The 20,622-nt window shown below is 38.5% G+C and overlaps 1 protein-coding gene across 2 annotated transcripts in view; it reads left to right on the forward strand.

Moving 5' to 3' along the window:
• GABRA2 (gamma-aminobutyric acid type A receptor subunit alpha2) overlaps positions 1-20,622 on the forward strand; it is a 123,345-nt gene that overhangs the window by 5,068 nt on the left and 97,655 nt on the right. The gene's annotated exons all lie outside the window — the stretch shown is intronic.

A 20,622-nucleotide genomic window follows, 5' to 3' on the forward strand; every position in this document is an offset into this window, starting at 1 on the left:
GTGTTTATGTAAATACTTTCTTTGAAAAATCTAGGTTGTTGTTAATTCTATATATATTTGCCAGTGTATGGTTTGGATTGTCCAGGGGTCAGAAAAAGTCAGGAAAGACCCAACTTGTTGTTAAATAGTATACTATTTAATGCAGTTAATTTTTCTTGGAATCCCTGAGAGGTACCTCTCATTTTAGGAGAAGTACAGGGAGGAATATTGTTCAGAAATAAGGCCTATTGTATTTTTCAGAGCAAACTCAGTTGTTTATTATACACTTGGTTTTCTAAAAGGAAAAAAAAAACTAAAAGGAAAATAATGCTTCTTTAGTAATTAATATCTCTAATGAGCATGAATATAAGGAATCAGTCTCCATGTTAGCATATGGAAATGAACTATTGCCAAGCGTAAGGGTATCCTAATTCAGGATGGTGGTTTATGAGGAAGATTACACTAAGGCAGACGTTTGTCCTAAATCATAGATTTTATTTTTTAAAATAAATTATGTGCTGTCAAAAATCTCAATATTTGAGCAAGACCTTGAGTTTTGTCTCTGTGAGTTCTTAGGGGAAATATCTACCTTGTGGGTGTGTGGTTGGGGAGTAGAAACTACCTGTTTCAGGACGTGGCTATTGCCGCTTAGCTCTTCATATTTTTTTCTGTAATATCTCTTACATTCTTTTTTACTTCCATTGTCACCACTGAAGCATAGATCCTTGTCACTGTATTATTTGCATTAATGCAATAGACTAAGCGGCTCTTCTTGTCTAGGGTCTTCCTCAATCCTTCTCTGATATTGGGCATATGCTAATATCTCCCATTCAGATAGTTTTCTTTTATTCTTACAATGCTTTCCACATATCCCTCTCTTTTCTTGATCATCTTTTCTTGATCCCCCATGTTTTCTGCACCAGATCAACTGTTTTTCATCTAAAAGGGCCATGACACAGCTACCTTTCTGCCTTACAGGATTGTTGAGAGAATTCTATAAACAAAAAGTACATACAAAGCCGGTGCCCCATAGTAGGAATTCAACAAAGATCTAGTTCGTCCCTCCTCCCTTAGATTCCTAGTTTGCCAAGTAAGGTTTTCTACATTCTACTTCCTGGCTTCGTTTGTATTTTGCCTCCCTTTCATCCTGCACTTCAGATGCATTTGTTCATCTTCTCTTGGTAATCCATTCACATCTGTTCCCTTGGCCTTTGGTCGTATTATTTCCTCTCACTGGAAGTGTTTTTCTCATCATCTTTGATGATCGAAACCCTTTTTCTATAAAGACCACCTCAACACTGGTCCTCTAGTAAAGATCTTTCTTAAGTGAATTGAAACACCCAGATTCAATTTTCTCTCTGTTGAATTTCTTTAGCAGTTGTTGGCTCTATATCTCATCTGGAACTTATTATGTGCTATCTTGGATTATTTATTACCTTTCTGTGTGCCTCTTGTTACCTTAACAAGATTGTAAGCTCGTTGAGGCAAGACATTGTATCATAAATCCTCTATGCTCTCAGCAACTAAATATTGATTTGCATATTGTGGCCATCAAATAAATGTTGATTGCTTGACTAACCTTTCTACGACCAGTTCATCATCTGTAAAATGGGCTTATCCACATTTGGCCGACCTTTTGGTTAGGAATGTTGAGTAATATGTTGGGCAGCATGCTACAGGAAGGTAACGAGGCTTAGTAAAGACCTAGCTTTAGATTTTGGAGATTTAGGTGAAATCCCAGCTCTGGTCCTGAGCGGTCCAATGACCTTTCAATACTTTGCCTCTTTAGGTCCACATCTGTCATCTATAGAGTGTGATTGCTCATACTGTTCTTAGAGCATTTGATGAATATTAAGTACGATGATATATGCTAAGAAGTTAGCACAGTGCCTGGCATATGGTAGAGAATTAATAAATAACAGTACCTAAAAGACTTTCAGAAACTTTCTAAATGTACTGTTGTAAATTTACATCATTATTGTGATTACTTCTGCATCCAAAATTCTTCTCCTGCTTGTCCATATGTCATTTCACATAGAAAGTCCAAGGAAATTACTTGTGTCATTATGTCCCAGAAATTAATAAGAAGGAAAATATGGGTTTGAATCAATTTTAATATATCAAACAGAACATCTCTATTGATGAAAAATTGGATAATTAATTTCAATTATCATTTCTTTCCTTTGTAACTAATACAAATCGCTATATAGGAAAGCACACTCAGTTTTGGACTGCGAGTTAAAAAAAAAATTGTTCCTTTCACTTGGCTCGACCACTTACTAGATTTTACCCTGGCCAAGTTCCTTAGACATTCTGAGCCTTGGGATTTCCCTTGGGAAAATGGAAATAATGGTTTTTTATGCTGAAAGGAGGAAGGTAAATTGAGATTCATATATATGATGAAGATCATACAATCCATTGAGTGAATGAAAGAGGCACCTGGGTGCTTCAGTCGGTTAAGCGTCTGGCTCTTGATTTCGGCTCAGGTCATGCATGATCTGGTGGTTCATGAGATCGAGCCCCACATGGGGCTCTGCACTGACAGAGTGGTGCCTGCTTGGGATTCTCTCTCTGTCTCTCTCCCTCTCTCTCTGTCTCTTCCCTGCTTGTGCTGTCTCTCTCTCTCTCTCTCAAAATAAATAAACATGAAAAAAATTAAAAATACATTGAGTGATAAAATTTTAAGATATTTTATGATTAATAATGGAGTTTCTTTAAAATTTAAGTTGTATCATGCCATTCAACTGCTCAAAATTCTGCAATCGTTTCTACTTCATTCAGAATAAAAATTGGGTTTCTTGTGGTGGTCTCCAAGGCCGTGCATGATGATCTGTCTCCTTATTCTTTCTTTGACCTCACAACAACTCACCTTCTTGCTCATCCTGCTGCAGTCACATTGGCTTCCTTTCTGTTCTTTGAACACACCAGGATACTCTTTGGAGCTTTTCCTCTGACTATTCTCTCTTCCCTGGGTATCCTTTGATCTCTCCTCCTCAATGACGCCTACCCTGACCAAACAAATAAATACTATAACCTGGCTACCTCTTAATAATTCTAATCTCCCTTAACCAGCTTATTTTTCCCCCTTATTTTAATATATAGAATAATTTATTTCTTTATTGCTTTAGTGGCAATTGCTTATTTTTGTCTCTTTTACTAGAATGTAGGCTCATTGAGGTCAGGGATTCTTGTCTATTTTGTTGCTTTATTCACTGGTGCATCATCTGTTCCCAGCATCTAGAATAGGACCTGGCATATAGTAAGCACTGAAATATTTCTTGAAGGATTTTAATTTTATTCATGTATTTTATTATCATTATTATTATCATCATCATCATTATTATTATTATTTACTGTGCTGCCATGAAAAGAATCAACTATAGAACTTACCTTATCCTTAAAATTGGTGGAGCAGTTATCATTTAATTCACACACTGACCTTCCACTATTAGCATCAGCATATTTTGGGATGACATCTTGGTGAATTAGAGCTATTATAACCCCAGTTACTCAAATCCTGACTTATGTTATTTGTGATTCTGCCTTTGAACTGTGTGATTTGGGGTGATTCATTTATCCCATATGTGACTTAATTTACTCATCTATGAAATGGCAAGAGAGGATCCACTTATTCTGTTTATATCTCACAGAAATATGATGTGGTTCAAGTAAATTAAAATTCTTAAGAGAGCGTAATGTGACATACAATTGATAAGTGTTAGTGTTGCTAGGAGTACGAGGAGAACTCTTCAAGAAAAACATCTTAGGAGGTAGTGTTCTTTGAAAACGTGCCAAGGAAATATTGGTAGTTCTTGTACATTTGGTAGGCTTACTTCTTTGTGAGCCTGGAAACCTGAGATGGGTTTGCCTTGATATCTTATCTGTTGAGACCATGCATTTAGAGTAGCTAGAACTAATAACTGAATCAGTTTTTCCTCTTCATTTTAATCATTAGAGCTAACAACTTGGAGTATAACACATATATTTTTATATTCCATAAGAAGCTTTCAAATTGTTAACTAAATAAAAAGCAGCATTTGTGTTTTGGACCAATTTTATGGGGTCATTGGAAAAATGAATGTGTAGACAGGCCTTGGACATTTATGACAGCTGGCATCCACAATGCTCAACAGTGACAACTATTAGAAATGACAAGGCTTGGTATCTAAATTATAGATCCAATCTGGAAAATCTAGATTGAGTACCATGCTTAACTGCATTTTGAAAAGCTCTTTTGAAGAGGTCGTCTAGATAGATTTTTTCTTTCCAGGTTCTTGTTTTATACTCTGAAACTTTGAAGAAACTTTATGCTTAAAGCTATGAAAAATATGATGTCAGATCGTAGGCTTAGGGTCTGAGGGTCGGTTTCCAGCTTTGCTCATGGATATATACTTCAGGCTGTAGACGGATGGATGACAACATGTTTCTATGGATTTTACTACTCTCCAATTTATAAAAAATAAAATATAGGCTATTCAGTGGGAGAAATTAATAAATAAAAATCTGATCTGTCCCAGAACCTAAGAGGGATTCTGTCCTCAAAACAGCATGGTATTACTTTATAAAGTAATGCTTAAGATCAATGCCTCTAGAGACTAACACCTTTGGATTCTGTTGCCACTGTAAAATAACTACAAAACTTTCAGGATGCTACTCAATCTCTCCTTGCTTTGGTTTCTTTATTTGTAAAATAGGAGTAAAAATATGTGACTTTTCGTTTTGTTAGAGACTTTTTTTTTTAACATTTAAATCCTTTGGACAGTATATGGCAAGCAGAGAGCAACTCAATACTTGTAAGTGTTATTGCTGCTGTTGTTATAATAGAATGCGATACAGGGCATCACTCTGTTTCACTTGATCTATAAAAGCTATGGCTTCATAAAAAAATGATAAGTTTGTGGCACACATAACCTAGTTTTAAAGACAGAGGTTGTGGGGCGCCTGGGTGGCGCAGTCGGTTAAGCGTCCGACTTCAGCCAGGTCACGATCTCGCGGTCCGTGAGTTCGAGCCCCGCGTCAGGCTCTGGGCTGATGGCTCAGAGCCTGGAGCCTGTTTCCGATTCTGTGTCTCCCTCTCTCTCTGCCCCTCCCCCGTTCATGCTCTGTCTCTCGCTGTCCCAAAAATAAATAAACGTTGAAAAAAAAAAAAAAAATTTAAAGACAGAGGTTGTATATTTCTTATGTGATTAGTTTCATTTTTGTAGACACACCCTTTGTATATGTACAGAATCTCTGAAAACAAAACCACTCACAGAAGAGGTATGACATATGTATTGCTCTTTATAATTTATTATCATGACATGTAATAATTTGGCATCATCAATTCATGGTGATGAATTTGCCTGTAGGAGAAAAAGATATATTTTACAGAGTAAAACTTTGCTATATAACATTAATGATGATTTTAGGGGCATAAAACTGAAAGCATGTCCATCAATCTAACCTGGGATGTGCTAGGTACTTGGATGGCAATTGCTCTGGAGTGGGTCTTGCAGCCACAGAGTATATGTCTGATGCTTGACACTGTCTTAGGAAGTGACGGGCAGTGGAACCACTGGGACTGAAAGAACGCACGAAGAATAGTCTGAAATCTCTAGGTAGAATTGGAAGTGGGGGAGGGGGAAAGTGGATTGTGAGATGAGCAGGAAAAGAGAGATTGCCTGTTAGGAAGTTCTTGTCTCAGATGGAGACAGAGTAAACGCCATTACTGGGGTCTCTGCTCTCTGTAAAGCTGTGATGTTTGGCATTCTCCTCATTCAGCGGCTGTGGTTGGGACCATCGTTCCCAAAGAGGCCTGAGGCAGCCGGGAATCTTATCTCTCTTCCCTTCTAACTCAGGCTCCTGGGGTTCCCTGCAGTGCTGGAGTAGGATATCCTTCAGAATAAGCTGTAGGCAAAGGAAGATTTCAGTCTTTCAGTGCTCTCGGCTACTGTCTTCTCCACTCACTTAAGTTTGCCTGAAGGTCACAGGGAACAGTGCATTTGATTATTTCATGAATGAGAAAATAGAAATAAGTTGGGGAGATTTCACACAAGTGTGGAAAAGAATTTTTGCTAAAAGTGCAGAGGGCCATTATCAATTGTCATTTCCTGTGTAAAGTTATCGGAGGCACGAAACACAAAAAAGCAGAAAGGTACTCGGCTGCCTGAAGTGGGGTGCTATTGGGAGGCTGGAAACTCTGGGTCTGACTTCCAAAATCAGTTCCTTCAATTTTGTCTGGGGTCTGTTTGTAGTGTTCTCCTTCTGGTGTGGACATAGTATGGGCTTTGCCACAATGCATGCTACCTTAAACTGGAAGCATGGTAATGTTATGTACAGGTTTCTGTATTCTTCTCAGTATTTCGAGGCAAGACCGAGGAACATCTTAGCATTTCTGCACACCCTCCCTAACGCTGTGCTGCTTGTCCACTCCCTGGCAGAGAATGCTACCAAGACAGGCTTCTTCAGAAATGGTTAGATTGAGGTAGTTTTGCAGAACTCTTTCTTGGTCCGTTATTTGAACTAGGTACACAGCTTGTGATTTATTTGATAGGAAAGGCAAACTGGATACACGGCAGCAGAGGTATGCGTTGGATTAGATGGTGGCATTTTCTTCCCAAACAGCATCTCTCCAGCAAAACTCATGGTGACATCACTGAAGTGCATGACCAAGAGAATACTGCTCATGTTTTCGTAAACTAAGGCTTTGTTTTCAACTTAAAACGTACTTGGTTAATAGCAGTTTTTTCTCTCAACCATCACTGCTGGAAAAGCATTGCTCTCAGTCATAATTTTGAGGGACTGTTATTTTTGCTTTTTCAGGCACAAGCATGCCTCTCACTAGCATTTAAGCTCAGGTGCAGTCAGTGTTTCTCTTTGTACTTCCTTAACACAGTGGATAAATTGGACCATAAGCATGACCGATCCATTTGTTTTGGTGTTATTTTTTGATTGCTACAGTTCAATCATATTGTAGAAATCTATATTGGTAGTGGAGGTGGCCAAGTGAACAGCTTGGCCAGTCAGCAAATCATTACTTTTCAGTGTGTTAACATGGAAAGAGTCAAATTAAATTATTCTAGTATTCTGTTTCTTAATCCATGTCTATTGAAGGCTGATGATGTGTCAGACATTCTGCAGAATATAAAGATGTACAGGGTGAGGTATTGGTCTCCGGTGGTTGAAGTCCCTTGGAGGACAGATAAGGTAGATATACTATGATTCTTGAAATAGCTTGAAATAGTACAACATATGTTTCATTATAAGAACATGCTATTGAAATTTAGAGATGTAAGAAATCACTTTTCTTGTACTATAACTGGAGTTGGCCAAGTTCTATGTCTATAACATGATTCATGCATTCAACTATTTCTTGCTAACGGCCAAGTATTTTCTGGGTTTTATTTGAAATGCTGGAAATATTTTGATGAATAAGACCTAGACTTTGCGGAAATTCATTTCACACCATATTTGGGGGCTTTCTGCCTTTCAAGTGTTGTAGACATTGGTTTCTTCTTTCCCTGCCTAATTAAAAATACCGTATAACTACTCTGTGTTTTCTTTATTGGACATTATTGTCTTTTCTCATAGTGGCAAGAGTGATTTGGGGTATATTTACTGTCAGACTGAGAATTTTATCTGTAGAAGAGTATAACATCCAGAGAGCATGTCTTTCTGCGTATGTCGCAGAGGTGTTGAGGGTATCTATGTTAAGAAAAGCTTTCTCAGAGGTAGTAAGATAAGTGTTAATTCCAGCTGAAATTTCTGGACAATTCTCAGTTCTCTCTTTTTTTTTTTTTATTTTTTAATGTCTATTTATTTTTGAGAGAGAGAGAAACAGTACAAGTGGGGGAGAGGCAGAAAGAGAGGGAGACACAGGATCCAAAGCAGTCTCCAGGCTCTGAGCTGTCAGCACAGAGCCTGATGTGGGGTTCGAACCCACGAACTATGAGATAATGAGCTGAGCCGAAGTCGGACGCTTTTAACCAACTGAGCCACCCAGGGGTCCCTTCTCAGTTCTCTTTGTAAAGAAAACTTTTCTTTCTGCCTTATTTTAATTTCTTTTGAGCTAGAGATGAGTTAAATAATAACTAGACATTTCCTGTGAAATAAAAAAATAAATTACATGATGTGTAATGTGATGAGTATTCAGTTTATTTCTTTTGAATTTTTAATGGTCCCGACCCAACACAGAATTCTGAAAACTTGTTTTTAACTTGAAATACCCTCATCCCTTGAGGTACAGAACTTATCATTTAAAAGTAATGTATAAGAATACAATTAATGTTTAAATCTAAAAGTATTTCATATAGAAGCTCGTAAAATTAAGGATATCACTTACCATAAAATGTAGATCTCCCAAATTTCCACTAGTTTATTGCATTTTTAGTAACTTCGATTAAGTAGTAATTTGATATCTTTGTATGTTTTCATTTTACCTTTTTTTTTTTTTTTAATGTTTATTTATTTTGGGGACAGAGAGAGACAGAGCATGAACGGGGGAGGGGCAGAGAGAGAGGGAGACACAGAATCGGAAACAGGCTCCAGGCTCTGAGCCATCAGCCCAGAGCCTGACGCGGGGCTCGAACTCACGGACCGCGAGATCGTGACCTGGCTGAAGTCGGACGCCCAACCGACTGCGCCACCCAGGCGCCCCGTCATTTTACCTTTTTAATAAACTGAAAAACTAGCATGTAGAAAAATATGAGTTCATATGAGGTCTTAACTTGGCCTAAGTTGTGATGTTGGTTTTTATTTTATCCTTTTATGTTCCTTCTTGTTTATTTCAATATTTAAAGTATGTCAAAACAAAAAAAAAAGTTTTCACATAAAATTAAAAAAATAGTGCTCTTATAAAAGCATCATTTTCAAAAGTATCTTTATTAACATTTGGGATCTTAGTTCTTTTTTAGGGGAATGAATGCAAAATGTAGTACAAAGATTGTTCCAGGAACATGTGTGGTGACATTCTTTCTGCATAAAAGTATTTCAGCATTCTTCAAGGATATGTTCAGTTAGGGCATTGTTAATTTGATTTAAAACACAATAAAAGAAAAAGTATGGTTCTTCTTTTGATATAGTAGCCATAGGAAAAATATATGTCAAAAAGAAGATAACTGCTATTTCAACTATTTTGTGGAGGTGGTTAGTAAATTGTAATCGATTTGGGGGATATTTCATGATTATGATATAATGAGTAGTACAATTGAATTTTGTGTCTGAATAGAAGAGTAGAGTTATGTCACAAGGTTAAGGAAGGTTGAAGAAAGGATAAAAATTATAAACGTTGGGGCGCCAGGGTGGCTCAGTCAGTTGAGCATCTGACTCTTGATTTTGGCCTAGGTCATGATCTCAAGGCCATGTTGGGCTCTGCACTGAGTGTAGAGCCTGCTTAAGGTTCTCTGTCTGTCTCCCTCTGTCCCTCTCCTGGCGCATGCTCTCTCACTCTCTCTCTCATAAAATAGTAAATTAAAAAAATATATAAATTTATATATATATACACATATACAGTATCTTTTAATAGCATCCCCAAGCCCATGTTTAGATTATGTTTTTTGGGATGCCTATGGTATTTTAGCAAGTATTTGGGAACCATTTGATTTTCATTAAGAAGGTAAAAGGATCAGGTGGTTTTAGAATGGTATATGTTAAAAAGTTTTCTGGGACCTAAAAGATCTCCAGACTTGAACTGGAGGAGTGGTTTGAAGAGGAAGAGGGTGTGTGTCACTGGGGGGCTTTTAGAAAAAGATGAAAAGTCCATTTTACCTCTAAATCCTCATAAGAAGATTTCAGCATTTGAAGCAAGATGCTGACTTCCTACTCATATATTTGGGTTGGAGAGTCCGAATATATTCAATTATATGAATTCTTTAGAAGCCTTTACAGTGGAAATTAAGCAAATCAGCCATAGTCAGAAAATTAGGGTACATAGAAAAAATTCATTTTTGTTACCAAGATTACATAAACTCTCCAATTTCTCAAGACAGGACAGAGTGGGCTAAAATGCCAACTAGGTTTACAAGGAAGATTAAAGTTTGGATACCAAGAGAGAGGAAGTCTTAATTAAAAGAAAATGGAATCACATGGCTGGTGTTCAGGTCGGGTAGAGGGGAATATGGGAGGGTAGATTTAATTAGTTATCTAGGGCAAGTGAGAAGATAATCATTGAAGCAAAAAATGTGAGGCTGATGATCGTGCTTTGTAGAACAGCAAAAGAATCCGTCCAGCAGATATCAGAAGAAGAGAAACTTTACACTCTTAGGAGAGTAAGTGGGCTGGTTTTAGGTGGTGAAAATGTTATAAAAGAATGGGGGTGAATGTAGACCCATTTAAAAAGAAGTCATCATTAGGGCATTGCTGGGAGAACAGCAAGTCCCTCGATACTAAGAATTAAAACTAAGCTATCCTTTCATCATTTTGAGTAGCTTTTGCCTTAATAAGGATAACAGAATTGTAGGATCAAAGATAACTAACAAGAAAGCTATATTTAGAACCATATGATTAGCAGTGCTTATATTAGAGTATGTCACCCTTTAAAATAGTTTAAATATAAAAAAAAATGGACTCATTATCCTTGAAACAGATAAATTCGAGTAACAGTGTCTGAATTCTTAAAGGAGGGGACCAGGCAGATAAAGGAGTGAGGGGACTGTGGGTGAAGCCGACTTCTTTTCAACTTTCCTTGTTTCAAGGTTCCCAGATAATCTGAAGGGCTCTTGGAGGTATTTTTGGCTGCCACCAAGCTGATGGAATGACTCATAACTCTAGCAGGCAGGGTGGGTCATTTAAGATTTACATTACTCTCCGTGAAATACGGGGGTGATGGCAAGTCCCCTGGGACCCAGCTGCTGACTCAGAAATGCATACATTTCGATGCAGTTCTGTGTGTTACACTGCTGTTGCCCGCCTTTGTCACTCCTCTTTGACTGCTGCTACACCCAATCTAGACCTTGTCATTTTTGGTGACAGCTTCTAATATGGGCATCTTCCTCTCAGACATCTGATTGCCAGCAGGTGCAGAGGGCAGCTGCAATTTCTGCTGCTGTTGCTGTTGCCTTGGACCAGCTGGAAGGTTAAGCAAAGTGGGCAGGTGCGTGTTTAAGTGAGTGGATATGAAAGTTAGTGGAGTGGAAAGCACATGTCTCTTCATCACATCCCTTCCTTCCTTCCTTTTAGGGAACTGTTTTATGGCCTGTCGTTTCTATCATTTCCCCCACCCGGTCAGAGAGGATGGATGACACTTTACGTGCTTCTGCTTGAAGACGTTAGAGGAGGATATAGTAATTCCGAGTGGCTTTTTAGGGTGCAGATTTAATGCCAGTTGGAAATAAAGGAAACCTTGCTTCCTAGTGTTGGAATAAAACAATAAAATATAGGTGAAACAATATTATTATGGCCTTTATCAGTTAGGGATGTGTTTGCCGGAAACTAACAGAAAACTCTATCTATGGTGATTTCAGTGGCAGTTTTTCCTCACAAAGGTCTGTAAGTAGGTGGCTCCAAATGAAGACTGAGTTCTTAAGTGATGGCATCAAGAGCCTCAAGAACCCAGATTGTTTTTATTTTACCACTTCCTCTTCCTTAGGGTTGGCTTCTGTCCTTATGCTGTCACCTCGTGATCCCAAGGTGGCTGCTGCAGCTCCAGCTATCATATCCATGGTAAAGGCTGGAATAAAAGGAGGGGATGGCACTATCTCTGTTAGTTCCTTTCATTAGAAAAGGAAAGCTTCCCAGGTCTTGCAGCTGATTTCCACATTTATCTCATTGCTATTTCAAGCTAGGAGAGCGTCTGGGAAAATTGGAGATTTATTAGAAAGATGTGTTGGATATTCAGTATGTATCTAGCAATGGCTGTCACATCTACTGATGCTAATAGAAAAATTAATCTCTTTGTGCCTCAATTTCCTGCTCTGTAAAATGGAAAACATGAGTTCCAATGAGTTGATTTTCCTGAAGTATTTAAAAACTTTAATTTGCATATGAATAACTTGGATAGTGATTGTTAAACATGCAGCTTTTGATTCCATATGTCCCTGTGGAGCTCAAGATGCTGCATTTCTAACAAGCTCCTAAATGATACCAATCAATGCTGCTGGTCCCTGGGCTGCACTTTGAGTAGCCAGGAGGTACTCATTTATGGCTACCGTGTTGTACAACATTAGGGGCATTCATAAAGAATATAATGCAAGGTGGAGATTCTTTAAGTGCTCATTAAATGTTGTTTTGTTGTTGTTATTATTATTATTACTACTATTACTATTTTCATGCTTCACTCTGACAATTAGAAATTCATAATTTCTGTTTCTAAAGGTTGTGGTGATAAACCTTATTTTTATCAAAAGTATAATCATAGACCGATTTATTCCTTATCATATGCTTTCATAAGATTCCTAGTAAATTATTAGATTGACCACTGATTTCTGTGAATATGCTGCATAATATTAAGTGAAGTTTCTTTATCAGCTATGAGTATACCTTAATTCTACCATAGTCTATAAGTAAGAACGTATCCTTATATTTATTGAAAAATTAACACTAATCTCTGGTAATGCCATGATGATATTTGAACTCTGCTTCATTAAAATGTGTTGGATATTGCCGCACTCACTAGTTGTGGAAAAAATATTATTAACATGAAGGTTGTAAACTAAGGTAGTATAAATAATTGATTATAAAAGAACTAATTTAATCCTTAATATAGAATTGTGGTAAATAAAATTTTACTACGTGTGTAATCTCCAGGGTAAAAATATAATAGAACCCTCTCCTTGTTGTACGTTCTATTTAAGATGCTTCAAAATTTTCTCTTTGGACAGATAAAAAGTGAGATTTCCTTTAAAAAATATTATACATGGTTTGTATTCTAGTGCCTGACAGAGACAAGGTTATAAACCTGGAAGATCCTAAATTCTTAAATAACTGTTTATATTTTAATTTTAAAGACACTGAGAGGGAAAGGGCCTCTGCCTTGATCAGAAGAGGCTGTGATGGCAAAGCAGTGTATAAAAGCATAAAAACCACTATTTGTATACGAAAAGCCCCGTTTTCTAAAATAAAAGCTCTATGACCTTGAGCAAGCCAGTCATCATCTCTGTGTCTCAGTTTCCCCAACATGAAGAGGGAGAGACTGTAGCTGAGAACGGCACTGGCCCCACCATCTGAAATTTCTCTCATCTTTTGTGGCTTGTTTCAAGGCAAATAGAGTAGAAAATAAGGTTCTTGGAACAGAAGTCTAAAACCAATTGTTTTCTTTATTGTAGAGAAATAGAGTACGAGCCCGCATACAAGCTAGCCCAATGAGGCTGCTAAACGGCTCCAGTCTGGCCTGCCAAGGAAAGTACAAAGGCTGTTGGGTTTTCCCACTGCCAGCAATTAGGAGTTTGCACAAAACTAGGTAGTTCCATTGCATGAAAATTTCAATCAAGAGCTTCTCTTAAAGCTGGGTACGGTTTGATGAGGAGGTGACTGCCACAGTGAGGTAGCGATAAGTGTACAAAATTATATTTACCGATACTGGTGTTTACGTTCCTACACATTGCTCTGCACGCTTTGTGTCAGTGATACGAACCGCGGCTCCTTTTCAGAGCTCACCCTCTGTGACTTCTGTGCTCTGCTTGATATCATAGATCTGCCCTCTCTTGAAACTCTTTCCTCTTGGTCTCTTTACCCTTCTGGATCTGTCTCATTCTTTGGTTTCTCTTTATTCTCTTCTTAAATGTGCTCCCCGAGGTTCTTTACTTTCAACACCTACTGATTAGCACTTTAATGATTTTCTCAGAACATTCTCATTAAATTCCATATCCTCAAATATTGACCCATATGTAGATTTTTCTCTGGTTCTGACGCTGTTTTCTGACGTGGATTTGCTTGTCATTGTCCAGATGGACTCCCATCTGTGTCCACCCACCACTTTCAGGAGCAAGTCTAGAGCACGTAGGGTAGTCAGTCCCTCCAGACTCTGGCCTCTGATCACCTTTCTGTCCTCATTTCTCACTACTAATCACTACCTTTCACAAAGTGGTTTAGATTCACTCTCCTTGTTTCAGTTTTTATGTTTTAATACATTTGGCTTTCCTGAGTCTGTGGACCTTTACACAGGCTGTTACTTCTCTTGGGACATACATTTTCCTTTCTTAGGCTCTAACGTAGATGTCACTACTTACATGACTCACCCTGTCATACAACACATATCTATGGGACAAGTCATCCATTACTATATTTGGCACAACATGAATGTACTGTTTTGTAACTCGGTGCCCCACCTATTAGAATCTAAGATCTCTACAGGCAAAGATTTGTGACCCCTTGCCTCTTGTTCTAGCCCCAGTACCACATGTAAAGCTTCGAGGAGGGAGATAGTAATCATAGTACCTGTTGCATAGATGATGAACTAATGAGGAACTGATAAACTGTGTCCTTTTGTATGAATTTCTTAAACTTCCAGAAACGAAATGTGAAATTTTGTCACCTAAAACTGGTTTTCATCCTGTAGTTCTTAATGGAGTCCATATTTGTCAATCTACAAGGGCTAAAAATCCATTGAGAACAATTTTTCAAATTCTCTTGACTTCTTCCCAGTCTCCCGGCTCCAATTCTGCTGTCCCCTAATACATAGATATAAACCCAATTGATTGGCTTATTTTTTTTTGTTTAAAATAAATAATCAACTTAAAGCATTTAGAAATCAGGACATTTCCCATAAAAATGTGGATTTCTGTCTTCTCTTTTAATAATCGCAGAGCTGGTGAGCCCAGGCTGAAATTCCTGATGACAGAAACTGAAATAGAAATTGAATTGATGATAGCAATTGAAACTAAGTAACAGCTTTCCAAATGGAGGAGGTATGTCCTTCACGTTTAGCCAGAGATCTCATTTAGTCCATGTCACTGAGTCAGGTCACCTGCCTGGCCAGTAAATCATGTGCTGTCCCCCCAACCCCAAACACTTGAGTATGTAAACCTAGCCCTAGTCTATCTTCTATATTTCCAGCTTTTTATTTTTTAGTTAAATTTGATTATGGAATTCTTTTGCTCAACATTCTTCAGTGATTTTCCTTTTTCTCATTTTCCAGAATACAATTTCCAATCTATAAACACAGCAGTCAGAAATCAGAATAAAGGGACCAAACTCCATTATTCCCTTGGGCAGGTCAAATAAAAGAATGAGTTGACATTATGAGCCGAGAACTGAGAGAACTGAGGCACGAGCATGTCTTATGCAAAGGTGGCTGAGTTTTACATAAGTGTTTTAGATAAGAGCTGCCGGATATTCTAATTAGTTTTCAAAAGCTGGAAATACCAGTTTTTTGAGAAGTTTCTTAATACTTAAAGGCCAACCAGTTCTAATTCAAATCAAAACAAATAAAATCTTGGTGCATCGCAAACAAAACGCACCTGAGCATTATTAGTTTACAGCCTCTGGCCACACACCAGGATTTTTTATAAAGGTTATGAAGGAATCAGTTGGGGAATTTGTTAAATACCAATTTAGCAAATCCTCAAAGATTTAATCAGCTTTGGCTTGGGTCCAGGAATCTGCATTTCATGAAATGTTCTTGATTCTGACGCAAGTGGTCTGTGTGGACTCACTGGACTGAATCATGCGTCTTCAAGTGTCTGTTTAAAAATGATGGTATCTCTTTCTTTTCTCTCATAGTACTTTTTTGTGCCCTCTTAGTGAAAAGTGAGAAGTCAACGTGTATAGGAGGATCAGTCTGTTACCAGCATTTTCCTCAATAACTTTCAAGAGGGGCTTTTTTGCACGACTGTTCTGAGCCAGCTCTGTTTTATAGGGTCAGAGACGTCCTTTTGTTTCCTAAGTGTATGAGTCTGAATTAACTGGCTTAGGCGTCATTAACAACGCTTAGCTTAAAACATCAGGTGTTATTCCTCTCCCATTTACCTTGCTCAGGACCTACCGCTGTTCACTGAGGGTGGATGGGTCTGTAGGGCCTGAGCCGTCCCAGACATCAGCCTCTTTTTTTTTTTTTTAAGTTTTTTTTTTCAACGTTTTTTATTTATTTTTGGGACAGAGAGAGACAGAGCATGAACGGGGGAGGGGCAGAGAGAGAGGGAGACACAGAATCGGAAACAGGCTCCAGGCTCTGAGCCATCAGCCCAGAGCCTGACGCGGGGCTCGAACTCACGGATCGCGAGATCGTGACCTGGCTGAAGTCGGACGCTTAACCGACTGCGCCACCCAGGCGCCCCAGACATCAGCCTCTTTAAGGTCTCAGGCTGCTGGACTTACGCCACCTAAAATATTGCTGGACGCTGTGTCAGGGAAAGGACGTGTGGTCCATATTGTTACTTAGAGGTTGTGCCCAGATGTGACACTGTGTCACCTCTGCTCAGATCCTTTGCTCAAAGGCAGGCATATAGACATGCTTAACTTCAAGGAGCAGGGGAAGTACAACTCAGAAGTAGAATCGAAGATCCTTGGCAGCTTCATATTTACCATAACTTGCAAGAAATACCCATTTTCTCAGGGCGCAGCTATCTTCAGTCGTGACACACAATACACCATTTGGTGGCACAGGTCATATCTTCTTTCAAGATGTATAATTTATGAACTGTGTTTTGTGTATAACATACACAGTATGTTTATTAGTTAATTGTTAATACTTTTTTGACGTATTGACTTGATATGCCTTCAGGGCCTCTGCCAGATCCCAGGAATAGAGAGTTTTGCCACTTGGGCTGTAAAACCATAACCTGAATTGCAGGTGTTTAAGAGGAGCTAGTCATTGAAGTGTTAGCCTGAATTCTCAAACCTCTGTGACAGTAATTGCCAGGGAGAGTGCAATTAAATGGGCAAGGAGCAGAGGCCATGTCATTCCAGTTCATTACTAGGTCCTCAGGGGCTGGCATAGTACCTAGAATTCATTATTTGCCAATGATTATGTATGGGAATCCAACACTCATATATATAAAAATACATAGACACATCCTTAGGACAGTTACTTATTTTGGGTTCCCATATACATTGTAGGCATTTAACAGTCAGTTTTATCTTTAAATTTTAGTGACTTAGACTTCTGACATCCCTTACAATGAGTCATCTTTCTCAGAAACAATATTGATTGATAAATGGGTTTGGTGGCTATGCCGAACTTTGAATTCAGTAGCACATGAAGTTAGAACCATTAGGATGAGCTTGTACTTAATACGGTAAAGTAGACTAATGTAGTGGCCCTTGCTGTTACTGAATTGGGGACCATATGAGCGATGGTCATGGACAGAAGACGGCGTGGGTTCTGTTTTCTGTAGTGCTTGGGGCGCTGCATTCTAAGTCTGAAACCAGAGCTCTGGAAGAGCCACTAGTTCCATAAGAAAGAAACAGAAACAAAACTGCAGAAATGTATTTCAAAAACCTGGGTAGCCTAAGTCTAAAATGTTTTTTTGTGTTAAGATTATGCAACAACCATTATTAACATTATGCAGTCTATTCAGATTTCTCAATTGTCTTGTGGAGGTTAATTAAATATTATAAAATATTGCTAATCATAATAAGTTACTACTAATATCTAACATGTTTTGGGTAATAGGTAATATGCTAAGCACTTTACCTGTGATTTAATGCTCGTTATTAGTCCCACGAGGTAGGTAATTTGGTGACCCTCACCTTTCTAGTAAGAAAAAGAGAACCAGAGGCCAAGTGTTTGCCCTTTGTCACATAATTATGTTGAGATAGTGTGGACATTCCAATGGATACATCTTTCTCCACAGCCTTTGATAAATCAGAAATCAAGCACTCCCAAATCCTGGGGCGCCTGGGTGGCTCAGTCCGTTAAGCATCCAACTTTGGCCCAGGTCATGATCTCACAGTTTGTGAGTTCAAGCCCTGTGTCGGGCTCTGTGCTGACAGCTCGGAGCCTGGAGCCTACTTCAGATTCTGTGCCTCCCTCTCTCTCTGCTCATCTCCCACTCATGCTCTGTTGCTCTGTCTCTCAAAAATAAATAAATGTTTAAAAAAAAATTAAAAAAAAAGAACTCCCTAATCCAACAAAGGTGCTGAATAGCAATGAGAATATCTCTGCTCTGGAAGTCGGGAGGTCATTGTTTATTACAATCATGTAACCATTAGCTTCTGGATAAGTACCTCTGGAAAGAGAAGGATGGTTTGCAACACTACTCATCTATTTGCTTGGGGGTTCTTATTATCACATTTCTTAGTCGGCCTTGACATTGACATACATCCTGGACTTGGATTTGGCTTTAGATACGAAGAGACAGAAAGAACATTTATTAGTAGAAAATCTCTTAGGGCATTGGTGAATTAAAGCCAGAATCTTTGATTTTCACTCTGCTGCTTTTACCCCTTACTTGATGTGAGTCAGAATTTTTCCTGTTTCTGTGCTCAAGAGTAGCTAATGATGACACGAGAAAAACATGTGGTTTAGGTAGATAATTCAAACGTTATCTGATACATAGTATAGTGGTACTTAGATTATTTGTGCAATTAGTGCAATCATTCATACAAATTTCCACTTTTATTGGCTTATTGTAAGTTAAATTTAAAGAATATGACATGTGAAGAAGGTGTAAGTCTATGAAAGCCAAAGGAATGAAGGATTATTACATGCAAGAAGCCTTTTTCTTAGATGCATTTTCTTTTGCCACTATTTGACTCATGTTAATCTTATGAGGCAGTGCAGCGTACTTTGGAAAGAGATCAGGCTTTGGAGTCTGATAAACCTAGATTTCTATTCTGGCTTTAGAATGTTCTATTTATGTGGTTTTTGTACACATTAGTTACCTTCTCCGAGCCCCAGTTTCTTCATGGGTAAAATAGGTATTAAAATAGGTGCCCTACCATTGGGTGGCTTAGTGATTCAGTCAGTTAAACGTCTGATCTTGAGATCAACTAAGGTCATGATTTCAGTTCATGAGATGGAGCCCCAGGTCCGGCTCTTGCGCTGATCGCGTGGACCGGACACAATCTGCTTGGTATTCTCTCTCTGCCCCTCTCCCACTCGTGCTCTCCCTCTATCTCTCTCTCAAAATAAATCAATTACCTTAAAAAAAAAAAAAAACTACCATTCACAGCAATGTTAAAAGGATTAAATGAAATTATGTATGTAATGTTCCCATAAGAGTGTCTGGTGTGAGGTAGGTAGGTGTTCCTTGGTGGCCAACTTCCCAGTTGCCCTTTGGTTTTTGCTAATATGTCATCCCATGGAGATTTGTTCACAGTTTAGGAAATAACAAATTTAAATGAGAGATCCTTTAAAAATAGGGCATGAGTAGCTATTTTTTAAAGAGAATTCATGGGGCGCCTGGGTGGCGCAGTCGGTTAAGCGTCCGACTTCAGCCAGGTCACGATCTCACGGTCTGTGAGTTCGAGCCCCGCGTCGGGCTCTGGGCTGATGATGGCCCAGAGCCTGGAGCCTGCTTCCGATTCTGTGTCTCCCTCTCTCTCTGACCCTCCCCCGTTCATGCTCTGCCTCCCTCTGTCTCAAAAATAAATAAACGTTAAAAAAAAAAAAATAAAGAGAATTCATGAAGTTGGATGATCTTTAACTAGTTACCCTAGGGTTACTTGTGATTAAACTTTTCCTTTATGGTATACCTTTCCAGTAAAAGTTTGTTACAGAATTAAACTTCAGAAGGTTGTCAGAATCTGTGAATCACATGGTATTTCTTGCCACACATTGGAACCAAATGAGAAGGAATTTCTGGCTTTCAAGATTATGTCTATGGAAGTGTAGAACAAAACAGGCGAAGAAGGTGTTTCTGGGAAAACATGAGCTGGCAGGTAAAAGGTAGTTTCTTCTGGATTTTCTTTAGAAATTCAAACTCCCATAAATATGTTGTATCTCCTGTGTATAAATATACATAAACATTAAATTGGTATGACAACATAAGGGGCTTTATTAGGCTTCTCATCGTAATTACCTGTTTCTTCGAAACTTAAAGAAAGGTAACTTTTTAAAAAGATTGAAAGTGTTATCCAATAGACAGTTATTAGGACTGTTACCACAACTATGGTGGTAGATAGAATTCTAAGGTGTCCCTCATTATTCCTGTAGCATGTTTTACAAGTCCTTTAAAATCCCTGGGACTGTGAACTTATCAGTCTCATGAGTAGACTTTGTTATATGGCACTTTACCTTTAAGAAAAGACAGATTATTCGGGTGGACTTGACCTAATTTTATAAGCCCTTTAAATCAGGTTCTGGAGGCCAGAGGTGGAGAAGTCAGGGAGAATTCAAACTGGATAGGGAGTTAATGTGAAGGAGATCCTCCACTGATGGAGTGGAGCACACAGCAAGGAGCATGGACAGCCACTAGGGGATGAGACATGGCAGCCGGCGAGGATATGGGGACCTTAATTTTACAACTGCAAGGAACTGAATTTGGTGAACAATTTCAATGAGCTTGTAAGCTGATCTGTCTGTCCCCCAACTCCAGAAAGGAACACAGCCCAGCTTGATTTCCGCTCCATACACTGAGCAGGGAACACAATTGCACCAAGCTGGGCTACTGACCTACAGAGCTAAGAAATGTGTGTTGTTTCAAGCTGGAATAATTTGTTATGCAATATAAAATTAATACAATTCCTATTGCTAATTAAAATATACCATTTTTAAGAATTGTTTAAACTGTGCTAGACGGTATACTTTACAAACACCACTTCAGTTAATTCTTATAAAAACACGGTGAG

The sequence above is a fragment of the Lynx canadensis genome, chromosome B1, assembly GCF_007474595.2.
Source record: "Lynx canadensis isolate LIC74 chromosome B1, mLynCan4.pri.v2, whole genome shotgun sequence".
Lineage (NCBI taxonomy): Eukaryota > Metazoa > Chordata > Mammalia > Carnivora > Felidae > Lynx > Lynx canadensis.